This window comes from Loxodonta africana, chromosome 13, assembly GCF_030014295.1.
Source record: "Loxodonta africana isolate mLoxAfr1 chromosome 13, mLoxAfr1.hap2, whole genome shotgun sequence".
NCBI lineage: Eukaryota > Metazoa > Chordata > Mammalia > Proboscidea > Elephantidae > Loxodonta > Loxodonta africana.
This window is the reverse complement of record NC_087354.1, coordinates 63,636,075-63,661,640: the sequence shown is the minus strand read 5'-3', so window position 1 is coordinate 63,661,640 and position 25,566 is coordinate 63,636,075. Positions and strand designations below refer to the sequence as shown.

The following is a 25,566-nucleotide window of genomic DNA, read 5'->3' as shown; positions in this document are numbered from 1 at the left end:
TAAGAACAAATGGTATTGTTTTCAGCATCAAGTAAATTGTGCTGTACCTGTGAAAGAGGCTACAAAAAAATTATCTATTTTCTCTCAGATAATTATAGGAATACATAGATTTTTTTTCTCTCCCAGGTCAAAAAGTGTGAAAGAAAGATTAAGAATCCTAATGAATTGAAATCTGGTGTAATTAAATGACACCCAAATCTCTTTGCATCCCTGGATTTCTTTTATTCTGAGGACCTGAGGTTGTTGCAAATGTGTACCACTAAGAATCACTCTAGATCATGCTGGAGAAATGAACAGCCTCAGCTTTTAAAAGCTTAAATCAGCAAAGGTGTCTTTCTCACTCATGACACATGTCCATAATGGCTTGGCTGGTACCTCTGACCCATGTCTTTATAATTAGAGACCCAGGATGAAGGAGTTACTACCACCTGCAGCAGTGACAGTGGGAAAGGGACCTGGCAAACTGTGCGCTGGTTGTTAAAGCTTCTACCAAAACATGACACCCATCACTTTTACTAACATTTCACTGGCCAAAGCAAGTTCTTGGCCATTCCATTCTAAAAGGATGGGTAAATATAACCCCATCATGTGCCCAGAAGGAGGAAAATGGAAATATTTGGTGACTAGCACTAATGAAGGAGCCCTGGTATTGCAGTGGTTAAAGTACTTGGCTGCTAACCAAAAGGTTGGTGGTTTGAACCCACTAGCCACTCCATGGGAGAAAGATGTGGCAGTCTGTTCCTGTAAACATTTACAACCTTGGAAAATCTATGGGGCATTTCTACTCTGTCTTATAGGGTCGCTATTAAATGAAAACCAAACCTAGTGCCATTGAGTCGATTCCAACTCATAGCGACCCTACAGGACGGAGTAGAACTGCCCCAAAGGGTTTCCAAGGAGCGCCTGGTGAATTCAATCTGCCGACTATTTGGTTAGCAGCTGTAGCACTTAACCACTACGCCACCAGGGTTTCCAGGGTCACTATTAGTCAGAATCAACTCGTCAGCAGTGGGGTTGGTTTGGTTAGCACTGATAATTACTACACTAGCCCGGTTATAACTGTGTTCAAAGGGGCAGTTTTAAGATTTAGATGTTCATGAGTTGCCTTCACAACTTTTAGTGTTGGATCGAATTCCTGCAGCTTCTTATGAATACTTATTTAAGTACTTTGCACATGAGATCAAGGTGAGATTTTTTTTTATTACATTTTTTCCCTTCTTCAACTCATTTTGTTCCTAAGATTCAAACTTTTGTTCTCACTCTAGTCTTTTAAAAAGTGTGATATGGAAAGTGGGATAAGTGATTGGGAATGGAATGCTTAAATCCATTACTGCTTCTTAAAAATGTCAGCAACAATTCTTACTACTTTCATGGGGAGTTGTTGGGTCAACCTGGACTTTAAAGCTCAGCATTATTCTTACTATTTGACTTTTTTGAAAAGTATTTTTGTATGCATTTTAGAACTCAGCACAGCATTGATTTTCTATTTGTTAAAAATCAAGACAGATGGTTGAGAGTTTATTGCTTTGTATCTTCAAACGAGACAAAAATCAGATGACAAGCCATCATAGAGCACCCAGTAAGATTCACCAGTTTGTGCCACACTGATATGAAGGCAGGCCCTGTTTTAAGCAGAGCCTTACATTCCTACAGAGCAGTGGGAACACTGGTCCTATGTACATACTCGCACAATTTAGGTTGAACTTATCCAAATTGTGAGACTGATGTCTATATTTAAAATACATTTTGAACATTGACCTCCAAGTGTAAAAAGGTGAATAAAACGATCACTTTTAAGACCTGTAATTTTGGGTACCATGACACTAAAATGATTTTCTGATTCACTTATTTTTTGAGGCTATGTTTTTTGATGTGTTTCATTTGTTTTCCAGTTGCATTAATTAATGCCATCTGAATCTCTTTTTTAGCACTAATATATCCCACACTTGCCATTGTGGTCTGTTGTTGTTGTTAGGTGGTATCGAGTCAGTTCCGACTCATAGCGACACTATGCACAACAGAATGAAACACTGCCCAGTCTACGGCTGCTAAAATAAGGCAAAACAAAATTGTAGAAGGTTTTTAAGCAGAGGAATGATATTATTTGATTTGAGGTTTCAAGATCCTTTTGACTGCTGCCTGGAGAAGGATCAGAGATAGGTAAAAGTGGGTGCAAAGATCAGGCAAGAAGACAGTGTGGCAGCCTAGGCGAGAGACGACTGTAATTTGGACCAGGTTGATGATGGTGGTGATAGGGACAGGTGGATGGATTTTAATAATAATTTAAAAATAGAATTAACATTATGCTACCTTAAAACTAGAAATTGTATATCTGTTACAGAATTTTCTGATGTCTGTTCTCAGGACAGCCTGACTCTTAGGATTTAATGTCTGACTGTTGAAATAAATGCAATTTAAAATGCAAAATGTTTTTCATTAAAAATTCCTCATACATAAAATAGTGGATGAATAATGCAAATATTACCAGTTATATTCCACATACTTAATGCTTTATTATGCTTTAATGTACATATTTTCAAAAGATACTTAGTGTCGGTCTTCATAGATGGCACTAGCAAATTCTGGCTAATGCTCTTTGACTGATGTCTTGGTTTATTTGGCAGGGTCTTTCCCCTTTTTTTTTTTTTTCCCCTTAGTCTGAGGCTGTGGATTTGACAGCAAACGTGACCTTCATACAAAAGGTTTATTAAAAACAGTACTCAAGGGAATTTTTATTCCATTCAGAGAAGTACAGTGCCATTTTATTCAGGTGCAGATTAGATAACAATAAATCATGTAATAATGTTGAAAGCTACATCATCAACTTGGACTCATAAAAGAGAAATTACTTCTTATAGACTGCACAAGTGTGCATAAGCAGCTATGTCAGTCAGGGTTGCCCAACACCATTTCACATTTTTGATGCTATATAAGCATGTTATTCTTATGAAGATTCATCATTCATCTGACTGATAGTCAAAGACTTTCCTAAGTCACAGAATTAATTTTCCAGAGAAAACTGCTTATTTTGATACAAAAATTTTTCAACTGAAAAGTTGGGTGGAGACTCTCTATTCCTTCCTTCCTTCCTTCCTTCCTTCCTTCCTTCCTTCCTTCCTTCCTTCCTTCCTTCCTTCCTTCCTTCCTTCCTTCCTTCCTTCCTTCCTTCCTTCCTTCCTCCCTCCCTCCCTCCCTCCCTCCCTCCCTCCCTCCCTCCCTCCCTCCTTCCTTCCTTCCTTTCTTCCCTCCTTCCTTATTCATTCCTCTTTTCTACTTCCAGCCTTCCCTCCTTTCCTTCATTTTCTGAAGAGCAAACACATTTCTTGGAAATGACACCATGCCCTCTTTCTAACACTCAAATCATCTAATCCACCAGTATATACATTACTTTCAAGCTAAATTCAGAACCCGGACAATTCTCATCACATCTACCATCACAACTCTTATCCAAACCAATGTCATTGACTTCCTATGCCATTGCAAGCACCTCCTGACTACTCTTTGGGGTTCTAGCCTCGTCCATGGGGTTGTATTCTCCATAGAGCAGCCATTGGTCCCTTAAAAATGTAAGCTGTATCATAGCATTCCTCTAAGTAAATGACCCTATGGCTGCCCATCTCAGAGTAATGCCATATCTTTATCACAATCCTACATGACTCGTGATTTGCTAAATTATTTACATTTTAGGACTCTCTTAGACCTTGTCTCCTTCTCCTCGCCTTTCCAGCCACACACTGGCCTCCTTGCTACTTCTCAGGTATTTCAGGCATCCTTCCATATAAATGCCTTTTTGTTTGCTGTTTTCAATGTGTGAAAGGCCTTCTCCCAGATATCTTGAGTTTGCTCCTTCACATTATTCAGGGATCTTCTCAATCATTGCCTGATAAGGGAGCGATTTGCTGACCTCCTTATACAAAATAGGGCCTTTCACATAATTCTCTATTACTCTTTCTCCCTTAATTTTCTTCACTTACTATATTTTCTCCCCTGTGGTAGGTAGAACAATGGCCCCCAGAAATGTCCATGTCCTAATCCCCAGAGCTGTGAATATGTTTCCTTATATGGCAAAGGGGACTTTGCAAATGTGATTAAGTTTAGTACCTTGAGATGGGGAAATTATTCTCCATGATCTGGGAGGGTTTAATGTAATAACAAGTGTCCTTTTAAGAAGGACACAGAAAGTCTGAGTCACAAAAGGAGATGTGATGATGAAAGCAGAGATTGGAGTGTTGTCATTGCTGGAAGGGGGCCACAAGCCAAGGAATGCAGGTAGCCTCTATTGTTGTTGTTAAGTGCCATCAAGTCAGTTCCAACTCTTAGTGACCCTAAGTACAACAAAACAAAACAATGCCTGGTCCTGCGCCATCCTCACAATCATTGCTATGGTTGAGCTCATTGTTGCAGCCACTGTGTGAATCTCTCTCCTTGAAGGTCTTCCTGTTTTTCGCCCACCTTCTGCCTTACCAAGCATGACGTCCTTCTCCAGGGACTGGTCCCTCCTGATAACATGTCTAAAGTATGTGAGACTAAGTCTCACCATCCTTGCTTCTAATGAGCATTCTAGCTGTACTTCTTACAAGACAGATTTATTTGTGCTTCTGGCAATAAAGGTATATTAACTATTCTTTGCCAACATCATAATTCAAAGGCATCAGTTCTTCTTTGGTCTTATTCATTGTCCAACTTTCAAACAGATACGAGGTGATTGAAAATGCCATGCCTACAGTCAGGTACACCTTAGTCCTTAAAGTGACATCTTTGCTTTTTAACACTTTAAAGAGGTCTTCTGCAGCAGATTTGCCCAATGCAATGCATCTCTTGATTTCTTGACTGTGGCCTCCGTGGATGTTAATTGTGGATCCAGGAAAAATGAAATTCTTGACAACTTCAGTCTTTTCTCTATTTATCATGATGCTGCTTATTGGTCTAGTTGTGAGGGTTTTTGTTTTTTTTTATGATGAGGTGTAATCCATGCTGTAGGCTGTAGTCTTTGATCTTCATCAGGAAGTGCTTCAAGTCCTTTTCACTTTCAGCAAGCAAGGTTGTATCATCTGCATATCGCAGGCATGCATGTAGCCTCAAGAATGTAGAAAAGGCAAGGAATGGAATTTAACCTAGAGCCTCCAGAAGAAACACAGCTCTGCTGACACCTTGATTTTAGTACTTCTGACCTCCAGAACTGTAAGATAAAAATTTGTGTTGTTTTAAGACACTAAGTTTGTGGTAATTTGTTACAGCAGCGATAGGAAACTAATGTATCCCCTGAACTAACGTGTAACCTTGGAATAACTTGCATCTCAGTGCTCCAGATATCAGATTGGGATTGGCCTATGTGGTATTCATTAGCGTTGTTTACTAACTATGTCTGGTTTTCCTTCTGAGCATATGGAAGAATTGCTTGTTCCTGCCTCTTTTAAGGTAAATGTGCCCATGTGACTTTCTTGGGATAATGACTTCTAAGTGAAAATACCATATGTAACATCCATATTAAACTCTATAAGCCTTTGAAAAAGTAGCCAGATTCCTGTTTTCCTCACTTTTTATGAGTATAGGTCATTGATAAGATGTAGTCCCCATAAGCCTGGTTTTCTGAGAGGAAAATGACCATATTACCACAGCCAATACCAATGAATATGTAATGTGAATGAGAAACAAATCCTTTCATTTAAACCTGCTGAGCTTCTGGTATTTTTTGTTTGTTGTTTCAACAGCAAAATCTATCCCAGCATTTCTAATTTTTGGTTTCAGGATCCTTTTACACTCTTAAAATGTATTGAGGACTCCAAAGAGGTTTTTTTTATGTGGGCTATAGCTATCAATATTTACTATGCTAGGAATTTAGACAGACATTTTAAAAGTTATTTTAAAATAACAATAATATACTCATTTCATGTTTGCATAGTGTTATGGATTGAATTGTGTCCCCCAAAAATGTGTGTCAAGTTGGCTGGGCCATGATTCCTAGTTTCATGTGATCGTCTACCATTTTGTGATCTGATATGATTGTGCTATGTGTTTGTTTTTTTTTTTTTAATAATTTTTATTGTGCTTTAAGTGAAAGTTTACAAATCAAGTCAGTCTCTCACATATAAACTTATATACACCTTACTACATACTCCCACTCACTCTCCCCCTAATAAGTCAGCACGCTCCCTCCTTCCAGTCTCTCCTGTCGTGACAATTTTGCCAGCTTCCCACTCTCTCTATCCTCCCATCTCCCCTCCAGACAGGAGATGCCAATACAGTTTCAAGTGTCCACCTGATAAAAGTAGCTCACTCTTCATCAGCATCTCTCTCCAACACATTGTCCAGTCCTTTCCATGTCTGATGAGTTGTCTTCGGGAATGGTTCCTGTCCTGGGCCACCAGAAGGTTTGGAGACCATGACCGCCAGGATTCTTCTAGTCTCAGTCAGACCATTAAGTCTGGTCTTTTTATGAGAATTTGGGGTCTGCATCCCACTGTTCTCCTGCTCTCTCAGGGGTTCTCTGTTGTGCTCCCTGTCAGGGCAGTCATCAGTTGTGGCCGGGCACCATCTAGTTCTTCTGGTCTCAGGATGATGTAAGTCTCTAGTTCATGTGGCCCTTTCTATCTCGGGCTCATAGTTATCGTGTGACCTTGGTGTTCTTCATTCTTCTTTGATCCAGGTGGGTTGAGACCAATTGATGCATCTTAGATGGCTGCTTGTTAGCATTTAAGACCCCAGACACCACATTTCAAAGTGGGATGCAGAATGTTTTCTTAATAGAATTTATTTTGCCAATTGACTTAGAAGTCCCCTTAAGCCACAGTCCCCAAACCCCCAACCTTGCTCTGCTGACCTTCGAAGCATTCAGTTTATCCCGGAAACTTCTTTGCTTTTGGTCCAGTCCAGCTGAGCTGACCTTCCGTGTATTGAGTATTGTCCTTCCCTTCACCTAAAGTAGTTCTTACCTACTAACTAATCAGTAAATAACCCTCTCCCACCCTCCCTCCCTCCCCCCTCTCGTAACCACAAAAGAATCTGTTCTCATTTTATAGTATTTCTCAAGATCTTATAATAGTATTCTTACACTTTTGTCCTTTTGCATTTTACATTTGTCTTTTTGCATCTGACTAATTTCACTCAGCACAATGCCTTCCAGGTTCCTCCATGTTATGAAATGTTTCACAGATTCGTCACTGTTCTTTATCGATGCGTAGTATTCCATTGTGTGAATATGCCATAATTTATTTAATCATTCATCCATTGATGGACACCTTGGTTGCTTCCAGCTTTTTGCTATTGTAAACAGTGCTGCAATAAACATGGGTGTGCATATATCTGTTCATGTAAAGGCTCTTATTTCTCTAGGGTATATTCCGAGGAGTGGGATTTCTGGGTTGTATGGTAGTTCTATTTCTAACTTTTTAAGAAAACGCAAGATAGATATCCAAAGTGGTTGTACCATTTTACATTCCCACCAGCAGTGTATAAGAAGAGTTCCAATCTCTCCGCAGCCTCTCCAACATTTATTATTTTGTGTTTTTTGGATTAATGCCAGCCTTGTTGGAGTGAGATGGAATCTCATTGTAGTTTTAATTTGCGTTTCTCTAATGGCTAATGATCGAGAGCATTTTCTCATGAATCTGTTACCTGACTGAATATCTTCTTTAGTGAAGTGTGTGTTAATATCCTTTTACCACTTTTGGATTGGGTTGTTTGTCTTTTACATCTTTGGTAAGATTTATTCCTAAGTATTTTTTCTTCTTGGGGGCTACTATAAATGGTATTGATTTGGTGATTTCCTCTTTGATGTTCTTTTTATTGATGTAGAGGAATCCAAGTGATTTTTGAATGTTTATCTTGTAACCTGAGACTCTGCCAAACTCTTCTATTAGTTTCAGTAGTTTTCTGGAGGATTCCTTAGGGTTTTCTGTGTATAAGATCATGTCATCTGCAAATAGAGATAATTTTACTTCCTCCTTGCCAATCCGGATGCCCTTTATTTCTTTGTCTAGCCTAATTGCTCTGACTAGGACCTCCAGCACAATTTTGAGTAAGAGCGGTGATAAAGGGCATCCTTATCTGGTTCCCACTCTCAAGGGAAATGCTTTCAGGCTCTCTCCATTTAGAATGATGTTGGCTGTTGGATGTTGGCTGTTGGCTTTGTATAGATGCCCTTTATTATGTTGAGGAACTTTCCTTCAATTCCTATTTTGCTGAGAGTTTTTATCATGAAGGGGTGTTGGACTTTGTCAAATGCCTTTTCTGCATCAATTGATAAGATCATGTGGTTTTTGTCGTATTTATATGGTGATTACATTAATGGTTTTTCTAATATTAAACCAGCCTTGCATACCCGGTATAAATCCCACTTGATCGTGGTGGATTATTTTTTTGATATATTGTTGAAGTCTATTGGCTAGAATTTTGTTGAGGATTTTTGCATCTACATTAATGAGGGATATAGGTCTGTAATTTTGTTTTTTTGTGTTGTGTCTTTACCTGGTTTTGGTATCAGGGATATGGTGGCTTCATAGGATGAGATAGGTAGTATTCCATCATTTTCTGTGCTTTGAAATACCTTTAGTAGTAGTGGTGTTAACTCTTCTCTGAAAGTTTGGTAGAACTCTGCAGTGAACCCGTCCCGGCCAGGGCTTTTTTTTGTTGGGAGTTTTTTGATTACCGTTTCCATCTCTTTTTTTGTTATGGGTCTATTTAGTTGTTCTACTTCTGATTGTGTTAGTTTAGGTAAGTAGTGTTTTTCTAGGAATTCATCCATTTCTTCTAGGTTTGCAAATTTGTTACAGTGCAATTTTTTGTAATAATCTGATATGATTCTTTTAATTTCAGTTGGATCTATTGTGACATGGCCCACCTTGTTTCTTATTTGGGTTATTTGTTTCCTTTCCTGTATTTCTTTAGTCAGTCTGGCCAGTGGTTTATCAATTTTGTTAATTTTTTCAAAGAACTAGCTTTTGGCTTTGTTAATTCTTTCAATTGTTTTTCTGTTCTCTAATTCATCTAGTTCAGCTCTAATTTTTATTATTTGTTTTCTTCTGGTGCCTGATGGATTCTTTTGTTGCTCGCTTTCTATTTGTTCAAGTTGAGGGGACATTCTCTGATTTTGGCTCTTTTTTCTTTATATATGTGTGCATTTATTGATATAAATTGACCTCTGAGCACTGCTTTTGCTGTGTCCCAGAGGTTTTGATAGGAAGTGTTTTCATTCTCATTGTATTCTATCAATTTCTTTATTCCCTCCTTAATGTCTTCTATAACCCAGTCTTTTTTGAGCAGGGTATTGTTCAGTTTCCAAGTATTCGATTTCTTTTCCCTGATTTTTCTGTTATTGATTTCCACTTTCATGGCCTTGTGGTCTCAGAAGATGCTTTGTAATATTTTGATGTTTTGGATTCTGCAAAGATTTGTTTTATGACCTAATATGTGATCTATTCTAGAGAATGTTCCATGTGCACTAGAAAAAAAAGTATACTTTGCAGCTGTTGGGTGGAGTGTTCTCTATAAGTCTATGAGGTCAAGTTGGTTGATTGTAGCAATTAGGTCTTTCGTGTCTCTATTGAGGTTCTTACTGGAAGTCCTATCCTTCTCCAAAAGTGGTGTGTTGAAGTCTCCTAGTATAATTGTGGAGGTGTCTATCTCACTTTTCAGTTTTGTTAAGGTTTGTTTTATGTATCTTGCAGCCCTGTCATTGGGTGCATAAATATTTAATATGGTTATATCTTCCTGGTCAATTGTCTCTTTTATCATTATGTAGTGTCCTTCTTTATCCTTTGTGGTGGATTTAACTTTAAAGTCTATTTTGTCAGAAATTAATATTGCTACTCCTGCTCTTTTTTGATTGTTGTTTGCTTGATATATATTTTTCCATCCTTTGAGTTTTAGTTTGTTTGTGTCTCTAAGTCTAAGGTGTGTCTCTTGTAGGCAGCATGTAGACGGATCATGTTTCTTTATCCAGTCTGAGACTCTGTCTCTTTATTGGTGCATTTAGTCCATTTACATTCAGTGTAATTATAGATAAGTATGTGTTTAGTGCTGTCATTTTGATGCCTTTTTGTGTGTGTTGTTGACAATTTCATTTTTCCACTTACTTTTTTGTGTTGAGACGTTTTTCTTTGTGAATTGTGTGTTCCTCATTTTCATTGTAGTTGAATTTATGTTTGCTGAGTCGGTATGTTGGTCTTGGTTTTTATTTTGAGTTATGGAATTGTTAGACCTCTTTGTGGTTACCTTAATATTTACCCCTATTTTTCTAAGTAAAAACCTAACTTGTATTGTCCTATATCGCCTTGTTTTCCTCTTCATATGGCAGTTCTATGCCTCCTGTATTTAGTCCCTCTTTTTGATTATTGTGATGTTTTACATAATGACTTCAATTATTCCCTGTTTTGAGCACTTTTTTTCCTTTTTAAAATTAATCTTAATTTGTTTTTGTGATTTCCCTATTTGAGTTGATATCAGGATGTTCTGTTCTGTGACCTTGTGTTGTGTTGGTATCTGATTTTATTGATTTTCTGACCAATTTCCTTTAGTATTTCTTGTAGCTTTGGTTTGGTTTTTGCAAATTCTCTGAGCTTGTGTTTATCTGGAAATGTTTTAATTTCACCTTCATATTTGAGAGAGAGTTTTGCTGGATATATGATCCTTGGCTGGCAGTTTTTCTCCTTCAGTGTTCTACATATGTCATCTCATTGCCTCCTTGACTGCATGGTTTCTGCTGAGTAGTCTGAACTTATTCTTATTGATTCTCCTTTGTAGGAGACCTTTCTTTTATCCCTAGCTGCTTTTAAAATTTTCTGTTTATCTTTGGTTTTGGCAAGTTTGATGATAATATGTCTTGGTGATTTTCTTTTTGGATCAATCTTATATGGGTTTCGATGAGCATCTTGGATAGATATCCTTTCGTCTTTCATGACATCAGGGAAGTTTTCTGCCAACAGATATTCAACTATTCTCTCTGTATTTTCTGTTGTCCCTCCCTGTTCTGGAACTCCAATCACATGCAAGTTATTCTTCTTGATAGAGTCCCACATGATTCTTAGGGTTTCATTTTTTTAAATTCTTTTATCTGATTTTTCTTCAGCTATGTTGGTGTCAATTGCCTTATCCTCCGGCTCCCCAATCTTCATTCCAATTGCTCGATCCTGCTCCTCTGACTTCCTATTGAGTTGTCTAATTCTGTAATTTTACTGTTAATCTTTTGGATTTCTGAATGCTGTCTCTCTATGGATTCTTGCAACTTATTAATTTTTCCACTATGTTCTTGAATAATCTTTTTGATTTTTTCAACTGCTTTATCAGTGTGTTCCTTGGCTTTTTCTGTAGATTGCCTTATTTCATTTATGAGGTCATCCCTGATGTCTTGAAGCATTCTGTAAATTAGTTTTTTATATTCTGCATCTGGCAATTCCAGGATTGTATCTTCCTTTGGGAAAGATTTTGATTCTTTAATTTGGGGAGTTGTAGAAGCAATCATGATCTGCTTCTTTATGTGGTTTGATATTGACTGCTGTCTCTGAGCCATCTATAAGATATTGTAATGATTTATTTTGTATTTGCTCACTGAGTCTTATCTTGTTTTGTTTTCTTTCAATATACGTAGATGGGCTACTAAATTGCGCTGTCTTGATTGTTGTAGCCTTTGAATCACTTATGTCCTATTACCAGCTGGTTTGGCTTGTTACCAGATATATAAGCCTAAGAGTCTATTCGCTATTCTTGAGTAGAATCTGATTTTCTGTCACCAAGTGTGTGGTGTAGACTGTCACCTATTCACTTAGAGGAGCAGTGGTGATAGTTGTGTGCACCAGATTCTAGTACCAGCACTTTGGTGGGTGGGCTCTGCTGCTGTACCTGAGGCACCCAATGCATGTACCTCTACAGATTGGTAGGTGTCACTATCGTCAGACCCCTATGGCAGGAGGCTAGGTGTTTTTTTGTTTTTTTTTTTTAGCCTTCAGTTCCCCGTTGTGGGTCAGTGAGGGCTCTGTTTAATAGGTAGAGATATCAGACCTGGAAAACTTGTCTTTCCAGTAATCCGCTAAAACAATTACAGTCAGATGACTATCAGAATTGCCTTTGCATTATAATAGCCACCTTGTCCCCTGTAGGGATGAAAGCCCAAGACTGTGGATCTCATATGCTTGGCTGGAGCTGTTTCTGTATTTTTAGTCCAATTTCAGGAAGTCAGGGAAGGATTTTTCGTCCCTGGTTTTTTGTGGCCGCTTCTCTCAGGCCAGGAGAATGGGTTAGGAAAAGACAAAAACAAAAAACAAAACAAAAAAAAAAAAACTGCAGAGCACTTCACTCTCTGGCCCAGGAAATTCCAATGTTAATGAAGCCACCTGGGAAGGGGAGGGGCGGGATCAGATAGGAGAGAGTAGCACCCAGGAATATAGACAAAGTTACTTATCTTGCTTGGCGATGACTCTTTTATCTGAGATTCCCGAGGGGCACGTCGAGTGTGTGCGCTGCCTGGGTAGAGATTGCCCCCCGAGGGTCAGGCCCGCATCCTGTGCTTGTGCTGTCTCAGAAGCCATGGTCAGTTCCTCCGCTCCCAGTCCAAAGCCCAGTGCCAAGGTTCCCCGGCTGGGATGCTGCACTCCAGGCTCCAAAACCAGTCTTTGCCTCCCAGTGACTTCTCCTCCTGTCAGCCGCGTCACTGTGCTGCCTGTGTGCACTGGCTGGGCTTCCCCCGAGGTCACTTCTGGGGCTAGGGCTGCGTCCTGTGTTTGAGCCATCTCAGGATGCTGTGCTCAGCTTCCCTGCGCACAGTCCAAAGGCCGAAGCAAGGTTTTCTGACTGGGATGCTGGCTCTAGTTACCGAAAACAGTTGCTGCTTCCCTGTGGTTGCTCGTTCTCTCGTTAGCTGCGTCAGTGTGCAGACTGCTTGCTCTGGTTGAGTCTCTGTCACTCAGGTCAACTCTTTAGATCTGTGTTTGATGGTCAGGGTTTGCAGATTGTCATGTATGTGATCGATTCACTTGTTTTTCCGAGTCTTTGTTGCAAGAGGGATCTGAGGTAGCTTCTACCTAGTCAGCCATCTTGGCCCCGCCTCTCCGTGCTATGTGTTTTAAATTTTACCTCTATGATGTTAATGAGGCAGGATTAGAGGCAGTTATGTTAATAAGGCAGGACTTAATCTACAAGATTAATATGTGTCTTGAGTCAAGACACATCTTAATCTCCAGAGATATTAAAGATAGAAGCAAGCAGAGAAATAGGGGGCCTCATACCACGAAGAGTGAGAACAAGGAGGGGAGTGTGTCACTTGGACCCAAATCCCTGCACTGAAACTCCTAGACTGGGCAAGATTGATGACAAGGACCTTCCCCCACAGCTGACAGAGACAGAAAGCCTTCCCCTGGGGGCTGGAACCCTCAATTTGGTCTTCTAGCCTCCTAGACTATAAGAGAATAAATTTCTCTTTTTTAAAGCCATCCACTTGTGGTATTTCTGTTATAGCAGCATTAGATAACTAAGACACATAGATAATATATATTTTATGACACTAAATGTTCCAAGATAAAAACCAATTTCATAAGACAAGTGGCATTTTTTTTTATACTATATATTTATAAATATCTTTCCTATTTGGTTGAACAGAAGATAGCTGGAGGCTCAAATCTGCTTCCACATTCAAACTGTTTCATTTTGTTGTTTTGGTTGAAGTATATGTGGAAGATACAGCCTCATATAGTTGTACAGTTTAAAAGAGAAAAGTATTTTTATACTCTTTTCAGATAGTTGTGGATATTCTTTGATAATACACTAACTTTGCAAACGGTAGTTTCTTAAATTGCAATATAGAACCTAAAACTGTATCAATGAACTTTTCATACTATGTTACATCCAATCTATTGGTCTGTTTTGAACTTTGAGTGAATACATGCCTGATTCTGTAATGGCATCCTTTGGAAATTTGGAAAACATTGATTCACTGAGTCATGCAGATCTTTCAGATGAAATATATTTCATTATATAATATCAAAAACCCACGTTATTTAATATCGCTATTGAATCTGTTTAGTTAAAGTTTTATATATTGGGAAACTGTTAAGCCACTGTTGACAGATACATGTTTTTGAAAATTCTAACATTCATTTGAATGATCACATTCTATCTTTGGTAACAAATGATGGCTGTTGTTTTCCTTGAGGCTGCAAAGCTAAGCTTGCTTTGCTCATTTCTGAGAAAGACTCAAGTCTGCAATATCTACGAAATACCTAAGTATGAATAATCATCGTTTGTCTATTGGCTGTTATTTCTAGTGTAAATGGCACTTACTGAAGAAGAGGGAAAAAAGCAACTAATTCAACTTGAAACTGAAACAACCACATAGTGCTTTTCCTGGAGATGACATTGTTGGAGGGAACTTCTGACATGGTTGTCAATGATTCTTGCCTCCTGGAAACGACGCTTCTGTGTAATTCTCTCCCCTTGAGTGTGGGCTGGACCTTGTGGCTTGCTTCTAACAAACAGAATATGGCAGAAGTGATGGGATTTCACTTCCATGTTTACATTATGAAAGACTGAGATTTCTTTCTTGCTGGACTTCTCTCTCTGGCTCTTCTCACATGGTTGCCCTGATGAGGAAGGCATTCTGTCAAGGAACTGACAGTAGCCTCTCATCAATAATCAACAGAGAACTGATGTTCTCTGTCCAGAAACCCTCAAGGAATTAAATACTTCAACAACCACATGAGTGGATCCCTCCCTATTTGAACCTTGATATGACTGTGGCCCCAGTTGACACATTGGTTGTAGTTTTGTAAGAAACCCTGGGTTCCTACCTTGATTGCAGCCCCATGAGAAACCCTGAGCCAGAGAACCCAGACAGCACTGCCTGATGTCCTGATCCACAGAAACTGTGAGATAATAAGTACATATGTATTGTTTTAAGCGTCTATATTTTGGGATAATTTGTTACCCAGCAATAGATAATTAATAAAACCATCTATTTTACCATACATCATTCTTTCCAGTTTTGTCACACAATATTAAAATTATTGACTTTGAGTGTGTGATGCTAAAGTATACAAAGACTACTAGTATATCTTGGTTTCATTACCTTGATTTGTTCTAAGGTGTCAGCAGCTTTACCCACCATTGTATTCACACCATCAGTGCAAATGTTAACATAGTGAAAAAGGATAATTGTCAACACAGTAAAAAAAGAAAAAAGGCAAATCAGTGTAATGAGAATTGCTTTGACCTCACAGATTTCTTGAAAGGTTTTCTAGAATGCTTCGAGTCTGAGGACCACACCCTCAGAGCTGCTGATCTAGCCTGTGACAGTTATTACATCAGGTGGGCTATTAATTTGTTATCCCTGGTCTATATGTTATACCACAGTAGAGTTTCCCTAAGAAAAGGCAATGCTCAATTGTGTTCATTTAAAAAAAGAAAAACGGATTTTCTTCCTACAGAGTACACGCATGTGATTGACAATGCTCGCCAATTCATGCCTGCTGAAATATTTCTTAGCTTCAATCTTCACTGTTCACCCTTCCAACATCATACACATCAACAGAGTGGCTTTGACTCTCTCATTTGTTACTGGCCAGGGCTGACTTTGGACTCTCTTTGCTTAATTAGCAAGAAATACATGTAAATATATTCTTAGCATGTGTGTATGTGCTTGTTTTTGTATGAATTCTATATTCTATATTTTGAATCCTTATATTCACACTTGTATTAGAAGATATATATGTATGTATGCAATTATTTCCATTTTATCTTATTATTAACATTGGTACTGTACTGAACAATAATAATATTTGCTTATTGTAGGGAATTTAGAAAGTAATATGCTTAAATGAAAAGATTACATATTATCTTTCTACCAAGATATAATCATTGCTACAAGTTTTGTGTTTTTTTTTCGTGCATTTTCAGTTTGAATAATTAGTGTTTTAACTTATCTTTAACGAAATAAATAGGCAATTTCCCTACTCTTCTTTATTTTAAAACTTCTAGTTGTAGTTGCAGACAAATTAAACAGCCATGTAATGTGATTTTATTGTAAAGAATTGTTATTTCACATCACGGAGGCTGCAGTATTCCACTAACCAAAGTATTAAAAAATTTAAAACACTTTTACTTCAGGTTAATTTTGTCTACATTGTTAAATATGTTGTAAAGTGGTCGTAAAGGATGGGAGTTTTATTGGTCTAATTTTATATGCTCCTCCTATATATTTTATAGATCTTAAGTTGACATGTATTCATGCATGTGAATTATAAAGCAATAGAAATATAATTATAATTATATAAGAAACATAATTATATTTATAAATTATAAAGCAAAAAGAAAAACACACTAAGAAACACATCAAAATTATCTTACATTTATAAATAATAAACCAAAAAAAAAAAACCAAATCCATTGCCATCAAGTGGATTCCAACTCATAGTGACCATACAGGACCTTTTGGGTTGCAGCTGTAGTGCTTAACCACTGTGCCACCAGGGTTTCCTTATAAATAATAGAAGTGATATATTTCAAGTCCCTGAAGATTACTTTTGTTTTATTAAACATGTATCCACAGATGTTACAAGGTAGTCAGCACTGGTTTAAAATCCAGGTGGCTTCCCCCATGAATCCTGCTTCAAAATAAGCCATGGTAGATTGATACTGTCTGAGAGATCCACGCAATTGATTCTTGTAACCTTGGCTGACCTTTTCCTTAGCAACTAGAATTGACACTTATTTATGGCCAAAATTAACACACTGTTCAGGTCTCTGATTAAAAAAAAAAAAAAAATGCCGTGGAGTAGATTCTGACTTATAGGAAGCCCATCTCTGATAGGCTATCAAAATGAGATCTCTCATTATTTCCCCACCTCCATTTCTACCACAGAATCAATAAAACTGCCTTAAAAAAACACAACAGATTAAAGCACACGCACACAAAAACTCAACAGAGAAATTAGGAAATAGTTAAATATTTTTTCCATGACTCCCTATAGCTCCCCATGTTTTGCATGCTCACACATACCGAACACAAGATGGAACTCATTTCTGAAATAAAAGATCTTATGTAGTACAGATACAGCATGTTCTTTGCAGACTGCTGTCCTTAAGGGTGGAGAGGGAGGAGTCACTTGGTATACAAATACTGACAACTGTTTTATATTTAATGGCCAGGGATTACTACTATTAAAAGCTGGGTTCTAGGTTACTCCTACCCTCATTTACTATTTATAAAGCTTTGTATATGGGCATGGTATTTAATGTTAGATGAAATTGTGCCGGAAAAATTGTCCTCCCTGAGGAGCCTCCAAGATGAAAACTCTAGAAGAAAAATGCAGAAGGGAGATTGGGGGAAAGTGGAGGCTGATTAAGGGTTACAAAGCTGGCATTGCTTTGCAGAGTAGGTAGATTACAATGAGAATTTGAAAGCCAAGAAATGATGTTGAGACTGGGAAGCTATTCAATAAAGTAAAACGAATAACTGGAAGCAAATAACAGGATCAGGGAAGAAGAGTTTCAGCCCTGTAAGTGACATCTACATCTTCAGCTCTGACATTTCCTCATATAGTATGTTCACCTGGCTTCTCTGCAGCATCTCAGACTCATCATGTTCCAAACCAGTGGTTTGCAAACTTGAGTGTGTATCAGAATCACCTGGGAGGCTAGTGAAACCACCAATTACTGTCCCACGCATCAGAGTTTCTGCTTAAGTAAGTCTGGGTCGGGCCCTGGTGGTGCAGTGGTTAAGAGCTCAGCTGCTTACCAAAAGGTAAGTTTGAACCCACCACCTGCTCCTTGGCAACCGTATGGGGCGGGCAGTTCTCCTCTGTCTTATATGGTTGCTATTAGTTGGAATCTACTAGATGGCAATTTTTTTTTTGGGGGGGGGAGATGCGTGGGGAGGGCCAGGCCCAAGAATTTGCACCTCTAACAAGATCTTACAAATTGCTGCTACTGTTTATCCCGGAACCACACTTTGAGAACCTCTGTCTGAACCAGTATCTTCAATTCCTCTTATATTATTCTCCAAACCCCATATTGTAATCATCTTTAATTCTTTTCTTGATAGTCAGGCAATACCCAAGTTCTATCTTTTCTTTCCTAAGAACTTCTTCCAGATTTGTTTTATCTTTTCATTTTTTAAACTGAGAGCTATTCAGCTAATCTGATACTACTACAACTACTACTACTACTATTACTGCTACTACTAGCAACAAGAGGAACTACAATTACTACTGCTAACTTCTTTGAACACTTACTATATGCCAGGCATTGTGGTAACCACTCTCACTATGTTATCTCAATAAACACTGTTAGATGATTTGTTTTATTCCTGTTTTACCAAAGAAGAGATTGATTTACAGCTAGATGAACTCACTTGCAACATTCTCAGCCTGGTGAGCAATAGAGAAGGGACATCAATGAAGGTCTGTCTGACACCAAAACCCATGGCCTTCCTACATTCATCCAGTCTTCAGATCTCACCTGAAGGCCACTTCTCTCACACAGCTCCTCTTCTATGATTAGGCCAATGCCTAAAACTTATCTCTCTTTCTTCTCTCAACCACTACTGATTGCCTCTGTATTACACAGACTTGCTAAATGAAATGGCATCACAAATCAGTACAAAAGGGATAGATTGAAGAAATACCACTGGGGCAATTAAATGCCTACATGACACATAATACAAAAATAACAGATGGAATAAAATCCTCATTATAAAAAATAAAACTTGGAAAAGTTTTGAAGAAAGTATGACAGGAAAGTACACATTTTAAAGTGTAAAACTGATAAATATAAAAATTTTAAAGAACACAAAAAAGAAATTATAAACAAAATACAAGGTAAACCGTAGACTGGGGAAATGAGTTGCAATGATTATGGATAATAAAGGATTAGTTTAGAAAACATGTAATCAACTCCTACAAGTCATCAAAATTCACAAGAGAAAAACCAGGTGGCCAATATCCTCAAGAAAATATGTTCAAATTTCAAAAAATGAAGGAGTCGCATTATATATCAGCACAATGTAAGTAAACTCATACTTATCAGATTGGTATGAAGTAACGTCTGAGCATCTGAAGAGGTGTGAGTCCTTGGCTATTGCTGGGATCTGCTTATTGGAGTGTATATTGGTTTCCTAGTGCTGCCATAAAAAAGTACCACAAACTGGGTGGCTTATAAGAACACAAATTTATTGTCTCACAATTCTAGAATCCAAATCAGGATATGGGCATGTCGATTCTATCTGAGGGCTCTGAGGGACAATCTGTTCCATGTCTCTCTCCTACCTTCTAGTAACAGCCAGCCATCTTTGGCATTCCTTAGCTCGTAGATTCACCACTTCAACCACTGCCTCTGTCTTCACATGGCCATCACCCTCAGTGGGTCTCTCTGTGTCTCTTCTTTTTTAAAAGGATGCTGCTCATATCGAATTAGGACCCACTCTACTCCAGAATGTCCTCATATTAACTGAAAATACCTTCAGTGACCCTATTTCCAAACAAGGTCACATTCACAGGTACCGGGTTTCAACATATCATTTGGGGGGCACATTTAATCCATAATAGAGCATAACTTAGTTCCATTACTTTAGATAAAAGTTTCAAATATTGTGATGTGATTACTTTTGTGTGTGGCTTTTCTAGCCATGAGCTTGTATTCCCACAGGTGATTGTGTGATAGGGTAATTGTGGCCTACCAAGGGGCTTGGTCAGTTTTCCCTTAAAAGAGAGCCAATTTCAGAGCAAGAAGAGGAGCCCACTACCAAGAAAGGAGAGGCCCGGTAGCCAGGGACTGGTAGCCGGAGATGGCATGGTGGACTTCCCTCCCATGGAGAGAGAAAGCTGAGTGTCTTTGAGCAGATACTGAGGGCCCGGGAGCATAAGCCTGCGAGCAGTGAGCCTGTGAGCACAGCTGGGAAGAGCTATCCTGATGGAAGGACTTTATCTTAAGTGTTCCTGAGCCTGATTTATAGCTCTTACTTCCCCATGATTGTGAGAATGGTCTATGAGTTCTGTGTGGCCATTGCAATAAAGTATCAAACCCAGTAGAGAATGCCATTGGAGGAGCAGATGGTGTCAGAACTAGTCAAGATGGCAGAGAAATGAGGCTTCCCTGGCCTCCACCTCATGAGAATCAGTCCTGGGCTGTTGATCTTAGACACTACCCCCATGCTGTTTTTACAAATACCTAGTAAAGTTAGTAATGTACGTATCTATGACTTATTAAGGCTCCCTGGTGGCACAGGGATTAAGAACTACAGCTACTAACCGAAAGGTCTTCAGTTCGAACCCACCAGCTGCTCTGTGGAAACCCTACAGAGCAGCTCTACTCTGTCCTATAGGGTCGCTATAAGATGGGATTGACTCAACGGCAATGGGTTTATGATTTATTAATTCCACTTCTAGGTTTAAACCCCATTAGAACATCTCTTCAACAGGCACACAAGGAGATAGGTACAAGGATCTTCACGACACCATTGTCTGTGGTAGCAAAAAATCGGGAACAACCCAAATGTCCTCAGTAGGTTATTGAATAATTAGTTTGTTGCATTTATCCAAAGAATGCTATTCCTTAGTTAAAACAAATCTCATAGTGTTGAATAAAACCAGTAAATCACAATGTATGCAAAAATTATATTATTTTTTAAATTGTTAAAAACACAAAAACCCTATATATTATTTAAGAATACAAATACATGGAACAAAAGTACAAAAACACAGACAAGGAATATATACTAATTTCAGGATGATGGTAACCTCTGGGAAGGACGGGAGGGGTGATCAGGTGGTAGCTTCAATTGTGTAAGTGATATTTTATTATTATTTTGTTAAAATGTGTGAATCAAATATGGCAACATGCTAATGCTTGTTAAATTGATATGGAAGGTACTTGTGTGTGTGTGTGTTTCTTTTTTCTCTTCACTTTTATGCATTTTTGAAGTTTTTCATGATTAAAAATGTTAACAAAGGCTTTAATGATCAGAGAAATTTTGGATATTCTGAGTAAATTAAAGTACAACCGTTTTGTTTCCTGAAAAACTTTTCACAGCCATTAATATACTAATGGACATTGTAAATTGCCAAGAGGGTAATGTCTTTTAAAATATTTGCCAAACTTATTTGGCCATGGAAGACTTTTTTATTTTGTTTAATGAAACATCTATTAACATCTCATGGGTATTTTGGGAAATGCTGTTATACATCATAGCACTTAATTTTCTCTAATTGTTTCATGTAATTTAACTTGATTTTCCTGATTCTATTTTCCAGCTCCTTGAGGTCAGGACCTAAGTCTTATTCCTTTTAGCACTTCCATTTTAGCAGGGCATAAAATGGCCATACACTTTGATGGTTCATTTGATTTTTCTGAGCAATTATTGTGCAGACCATTATATTAAGTGTAGGTTTTAGAGGGAAGTAATAAAAGTAATCCTGTATAGTTTTCTATGTAAATAAAAAGGAAAACTAAAGAATGCAAAGATCAACACAAGGATAACAGTATTTTTCAAACAAATGTAGTACCTTGGTGCCAAAATATTACCAGAACTAGTCTCTGAAGACATCTTTGCTGAAGACGTCTTTCCTTCACTTATTGATTCATTTATTTCAACCAATATTATGAATATTTTCAAAGTGTCAAGCCATATACCAGGTGCTGGAGATACAAGGATGATAAAAAAGAAAAGAGCGAGATGTAATTCCTACCCTCAAGGAGCTTGCCTAAAGAAAGACAATAGAATAGAAGCAGGCACAAAGTCCTATGAGCATAAGAAAACCCCTAATAGAACACTTAATCTGGTCCTAGGCAGTCAGGAAATGTCTCCTGAAAGAAGTAGTGTTCTTGTGCTGAAACTTGAAGGATGAAGGCTGAACATCTTTTTATATACTTACTGACCATTCTCTTCTGTAAAGTCCAAGTCTTTTGCCCAGTTTTAAAATGGATTTCCTTTTTACTATTGATTTGCAGGAGTTAAAAATTGTGTTTATGAGTGTTATGTCAAATACATGCATTGAGAATATTTTCTCCAAGTCTGTGGTTTCTGTTTTTGTTTCCTTAATAGTGTGTTTAGAAGTATAGTTGATTTTAGTTTTTATGAGTAACAAATTTTGCCTAGTATCATTTTTTTTTTTTCTTTCAGGATTAGTTCTTTTTGTGCCCTGCTAAGAAATCTTGGACTAACCAAATATTTCTATGTTTTATTCTAGAAATTTCAGCTATTGCTTTAGACTTTAAATTGGGCTTATGATCCATCTCAAATTAATTTTTTTGTATGAGTAGGGGTCAAGCTTCATTTTGACTACATATAGATAATCTGGTTGAAAAGTCTTTTCTTTCCTTATTCAATTATCCTTGACCCTTTATCTAAAATCGGTTTACTTTACATCTGTGTATCTATTTGTAGAATTCCTGTTCTTCCAATGATCTATTTGCCTATCTCCATACCAATACCTCATTTTCTTGATTATTGTGTCTTTATATTGTCTTGAAATAAAGTAAGTCCTCCAATCTTTTACAGGATTGATTTTGCTCTTATACCTGCATTTGAATCATTGAGCTTATTAAGCCCTTTCATGGGTGAATTATTATTATTTTTGAATTTTTTGGTGATGCCATGTTTTTTTCACTAATGGAATAGATGCTGAATCATTGTTTATCAGTAGTTTTTTATTATTTGAAAATATGGGGTGCCAATTGCAAGCAGGACATATTAGTCCCATATTCCATGAAGCACATCACGTATCAGTCCCGTGGCACATCATACTTCCTGCTTACACTTGAGCCATAAAATAACTTATTCAAGTTTCCAAAAATACACACAAAATAAACATTGCACTTGCTGCATGTAATTTTATCAGTTTGACTTAGAGTGGGCCATATTGGTACCATGTTCTATGAAGCACATCATGCTTGTGGGACATTTCAGTCCCATAGCCCAGTAAGTGCATCACAAACTGTTTTCAACTCAAAAATAACTTATTTACTTGACTATTTCCGAATGTCAGTACCATACCTTCCCAATAACACAAAGGAAATACTTGTAAGCCTTATCTCACTATGCAGAAGCCAAATGACACAAAAGTTTCAGACAATCTTTCCTCCAGGAAGCACCCCCTCATATGAATGGCTGTCAACACTCAAATGTGGTACTGACCAACTTCCTTGTTTTTTAGGTAGTTGCATCAGTATCCACCACAGTTCCAGAACATATTAAAGTGGCTCAAATGCCTGCCAATAAACTTCCAGGTGTGGAAAATGTAACTGGGACATACGTGTCAGACTATGAAAGGGTAACATTTGCTTGTTTATTTTTTAATTTTCTATTACTTCATCACTAAGGCTTTCTCAGCCACTTTAATACAGAAATCAATGTTCCTCACCTCTTCCCCTTTTGATTATTCATAAATTTATAGAACACAGGTAGTAAATAGGAATATCAAACAGATTTTAAAAATAGATATGTAAATATCTAGTACTAGAAGTCCAAGCTGCACTGAAAGCATTGGCGGGAAACAAGGCTGCAGAACTTGATGGAATACCAATTGAGATGTTTCAACAAACAGATGCAATGCTGGAAGTGATCATTTGCCTTCGCCAAGAAATTTGGAAAACAGTTACCTGACCAACCAACTGGGAGAGATCCATATTCATGCCTGTTCCAAAGAAAGGCAATCCAGCAGAACACAGAAATTATCAAACAATATCATTAATATCACACACAAATAAAAATTTATTAATGTAACTCAAAAGCGGCTGCAGCAGTGCATTGACAGGGAACTGCCAGAAATTCAGGCCATATTCAGAAGAGGATGTGGAACCAGGGATATTGTTGCTGATGTCAGATGGATCTTGGCTAAGGCAGAGAATACCAGAAAGATGTTTACCTGTATTGACTACAGAAAGGTACTTGACTATGTGGATCACAACAAATTATGGATAGCATTGTGAGGAACATTTAATTGTGCCCATGAGGAACCTGTACTTAGACCAAGAGAATACTGCATGTCTTAAAATCAGGAAAGGTGTGCGTCATGGTTCTATCCTTTCACCATGCTTATTCAATCTGTTTGCTGAGCAAATTATCTGAGAAGCTGCACTATATGAAGAAGAAAATGGCATCAGGATTGGAGGAAGACTCATTAACAACCTGCAACAGACAGATGACACAACCTTGCTCACCAAAAGTGAAGAGGACTTGAAGCATTTACTGATGAAGATCAAAGATTACAACCTTCAGTGTGGATTACATCTCAACATAAAGAAAACAAAAATCCTCACGATTGGGCCAATAAGCAACATCATGATAAATGGCGAAATATTGAAGTTGTCAAGGATTTCATTTTACTTAGATCACAACCAATGCCCATGAAAGTACAGTCAAGAAATCAAATGAGGTGTTGCATTGGGCATATCTGCTGCAAAATCCTCTTTTAAACTTTTAAAAGGCAAAGATGTCACCTTGAGGACTAAAGTATGCCTGACCCAAGCCATGGTATTTTCAATTGCCTCATATGCACGGGAAAGCTCAACAATGAACAAGGAAGACCAGAGAAGAATTGGAGTATTTGAATTACAGTGTCGGTGAAGAATATTGAATATGCCATGGACTGCCAGAAGAATGAACAAATCTGTCTTGGAAGAGATACAGCCAGAGTGCTCCTTAGAAGTGAGAATGGTGAGACTTTGTCTCTCGTACTTTGGACATGTTATTAGGGGGGACCAATCCCTGTAGAAGGATGTCATGCTTGATAAAGTAGAGGGTCAGTGAAAAAGAGGAAGACTCTTAACAAGATGGGTTGACACAGTGGCTGCAACAATGGGCTCAAACATAGCAATGATTGTGAGGATGGTGCAGCACCAGGCGGTGTTTTCTTCGGTTGTATATAGGGTCGCTATGAGTCAGAACCCAGTTGGGGGCACCTAACAACAACAACAACAACAGGAAATTAAAGAGCTAACTGTTGTTCTTTTGAGTGTTTTAGAAAATTCCTTTGTGATTCTCATCCCATAACCATTACTTTTTGTACTATTTTGTATTAGGCCAAATCCTGATGCTATTTGTTAGTAAAACATTTGAATGTCTTTTTTTTTGGTTAATTTTTCATTTCACTCTAAATGTGTCAATTCTAAATGAACTCTTTGCTAGAATTGTGTAAAATAAAATTTCTGCCCTTTGCAGAAACTCAACTTGTGTACAGTAAAATCATATTTGAAGTACACAGTTCAATACCTTTAACACTGTTTAGGTTATTTTATGATTGTGATTTTCCCAGAGGAAATTCATATCCATCTTAAGGAAATAATCTGTGGGGGCAAATTATATTGGAATCTAATACTGAAAACAGTGTTTAAGTATTTTTACCAAAGAAATTCTACAAGAGCCAAAAGTTCTTTAGTGATGGGACCGTTCATCTGCATTGTTATTTTAGTCTTAAAAATATATATATATAAAAAAAAACCCATTGCTGTTGAGTCGATTCCAACTCATAGCAACCCTACAGGACAGAGTAGAACTGCCCCATAGAGTTTCCAAGGAGCACCTGGTGGATACATACTGCAGACCTTTTGGTTAGCAGCCGTAGTGCTTAACCACTATGCCATCAGGGT

The 25,566-nt window shown here is 37.9% G+C and overlaps 1 protein-coding gene across 13 annotated transcripts in view; it reads left to right on the top strand.

The window, feature by feature from the left end:
* INPP4B (inositol polyphosphate-4-phosphatase type II B) overlaps positions 1-25,566 on the top strand; it is a 971,994-nt gene that overhangs the window by 340,588 nt on the left and 605,840 nt on the right. For 2 of the 13 annotated variants that reach the window (XM_064267534.1, XM_064267533.1), the window contains one exon: positions 19,374-19,477. The exons of 9 other annotated variants lie outside the window; for them this stretch is intronic. The gene's annotated coding sequence lies outside the window, so the exon portion shown is untranslated. Of the gene's footprint in view, positions 1-19,373; positions 19,478-25,566 lie in introns of those variants that run through there. 2 more of the 13 variants (XM_064267538.1, XM_064267537.1) reach the window with 1 other exon arrangement.